Source organism: Odontomachus brunneus, unplaced genomic scaffold (assembly GCF_010583005.1).
Source record: "Odontomachus brunneus isolate Ranch 3 - 2012 unplaced genomic scaffold, Obru_v1 Obru_scaffold_241, whole genome shotgun sequence".
Classification (NCBI taxonomy): Eukaryota; Metazoa; Arthropoda; class Insecta; order Hymenoptera; family Formicidae; genus Odontomachus; species Odontomachus brunneus.
Window position 1 is genome coordinate 419,777 of NW_022639691.1, and position 2,870 is coordinate 422,646.

Below are 2,870 nucleotides of genomic sequence, written 5' to 3' on the forward strand. Positions count from 1 at the left end.
TCTAACATTTGCGGGCGGAAACTAAGTTAAGGTCCTAATATATATATATCGTCATCTCTTAAAATTGAATAATTAATTTTTCTAATCATACCATTGGCTTTGTTCTATATTATTGCTTGACTTTTCTAGTTAGAAATTATCTGCCAGTAACTACGATCAGTTCTCATTGACTTTTTTTCTCTATTAGTTGTATTTTTAAGAATTTAGTTTATACAGTGTGTTTGATAACTCAAGGACCATATTTAAAGAAGGCGATGGAGTTAATTGAGACAAACAAAATAGTCAAATACCACATTTAAAAATCATAAAAGTAGTCGAGTTATGCATGGATAAATAAGCGTACGTCGCAGCGTAGTAGGAGACATGTCCGGTCGTTGAAACTTGCAGCTCAAAGCAGGTTGCCTAGTAATAGCTGCCGGCGCGCAGCAAGGAGGCAACGCCGATCACCGCTGTTTCTTCTCTATGGCCATTGTATCGCGTTAAAATTCATATTGATTAGAATTACGAGATTGCTTCAAGCATCATAATTCCGTAATGCAAAATAATCACTGAACGTCTAAATCGTGTGAATTTACGATTTATTTTGGATCTTATTAAAGAATTACGATGCACGAAGTAATTTCGTAATTCTAATCAATACGACTTTTGACATGGTACGATGGCTATAAAGCAGAAACACCGGCCGACGACTCTCCTTTCTTCTTGCCGCGCGCCGGCAACTATTGTTAGATGACCTGCCTCGAGCTGCAAACTTCAACGACCGAACACATCTCCTACTACCGCTGCGAAGCATGCTTATTTATTTGATTGTTGTTTATGCATAACTCAGTCATTTTTACGATTTTTTTACAACGATATTAGATTTTTTGTTTATTTCAATCAGCCTTATGTCTCTTTTAAATATGGTCTCTGAGTTACCGAGCAACTTGTATATCGAGATTTTATGTTTATATGTGCGTGCTTAAAATGTAATATCACTGATGGAAGTATTTTTAACGATTAATTGAAAATCAAGATAATTGGAGCTGTGATTTTGTAAAGTTTTACAAATATAAATAATGAAGGGAGAGAAATATGAATAATTACATGCAAAATGTGTTTGAAATTAGAGCTGTCAGATAATAGTCTAGTTCGAATTGATTTCAGAAACAACGCCTAACATTTCCTTACTATCGCTGCGCACTCAGTAGCCGAGCAGTTAATCACACGTCAAGAATTATGTTTTACGAGCAGTATATGTATAAGAAATATTATAGAAGTGTTCCTTTTACGAAGTCGTTGTTAAAATATTTTAATTATTACGTACTTATTATGAACTATTAATTATTATTTCATAATACGTAATATTTCATTATACGTAATAATTAAAATATATTAACAACGATTTAGCAAATGGTGCTCTCTTATTATATTCCTTATATAACGTTCCTGAGAAATAATTCTTGACGCGCGATCGATTGCTAAGTTGCTGAGTGTGCAGCGTTAGTAAGAAACCGTTAATCGTTGCTTTTGAAATTAGTTTAAACTGAGAAACTAATCGACAACTCTAATTTAAATACAAGAATAATTTAACGATCGTTAAGAAAATGAATAGTTTATATATTTACCTTTTTTCCAGCTTCAGCTTAATAAATCATATGTCTTTGGATCTGTATGTTTACTAACATATTTATAATGTTTATAATCTTCCACTAAAACTTTCTCTATTTCGCCAGCTCTTCTTCTGTTGTACACTTGTATGGAAATAAGTGTAATTCCTAATAATTCCAACCACACATTATAATTAAACGATTTGATAAGATCAGTATATAATCCAATACGTTTTTCTTTTAAATAGTTGTATAATTTCTGTATGTCATCCATGGTTGGTAGATTAGCTGAGTCATTTTTATGTCTTTTATTTTGTGTTATTGTTTCTTCTGCGGTCTTATTTATACTTATACCACCCTTATAGAAATATCATACTGTTCCGTACGGTAGCTGTCGTCCGCACGGATAGCGGGCGGCGGGTGGCCGTGCACCAGGCGCGTTCCGCGCGCGGGCGACTACCGCTCGCCACGGCTTCACGCCGCCGCCGCTACGCGGCAGCGCGCCGAGCCGGGGCCGTCGCTCGCACTTAAATTTCGGTGCGACGCCTATATAAGACGCCGCGGGCGCCGACTCTAAGAGTTCGGACTGCGTTAGCGCATCTGTTCACTGCCTCGCTGAGGTATTCTTTTGTGCTCTAGTTAGCTTCATATCGCCTTCTTGAGTGCGTAAGCACGTTGGGCTCTTGCGTCGCTCGAGGTATACGCATATCTGCACTGAATATCGCTGCCTTCAGAGTGTCACAGACACGCTGGCATTCGGGTTTAGATCAGGGGGTACAGACTCCCCTCTTAGAAACCGGGGGACGGGTTTTTGTAGCGCCACCTTAGTACGTACCGGACCGGTGGAACTAAAATAGGTCACGTGATGCGGAGTGGGGATACGCACTATATTGAAATCCAGTACACACACATATATATATATATATTTTTTGAGCGTGTAATAAGTAATTTCGTATTTTTTTGGTAAAATAAAACAATACTTGTATGTTGTTATAATTTCGTGTATACGAGCAGTGTATAGCAGTGTAAGCAGTGTATACGAGAGATGGCAAATCATATTGAGTTGTTCAAAAAGTCATTGCATTTTATTCCGGTGATTTTCAAGAGCGTTTATTTTATACACAAAGAATTGACATGAATGATGAACGGAAAGACTTTTCGAACAACTCAATAGATCAATATACGCATACATTGTTTCGTGAAATTATAATGATATAAAAATGCAATTGTTCCAAATAAGAAATTACTTATTATTCAACTGAATATATATATTTTTTTTTC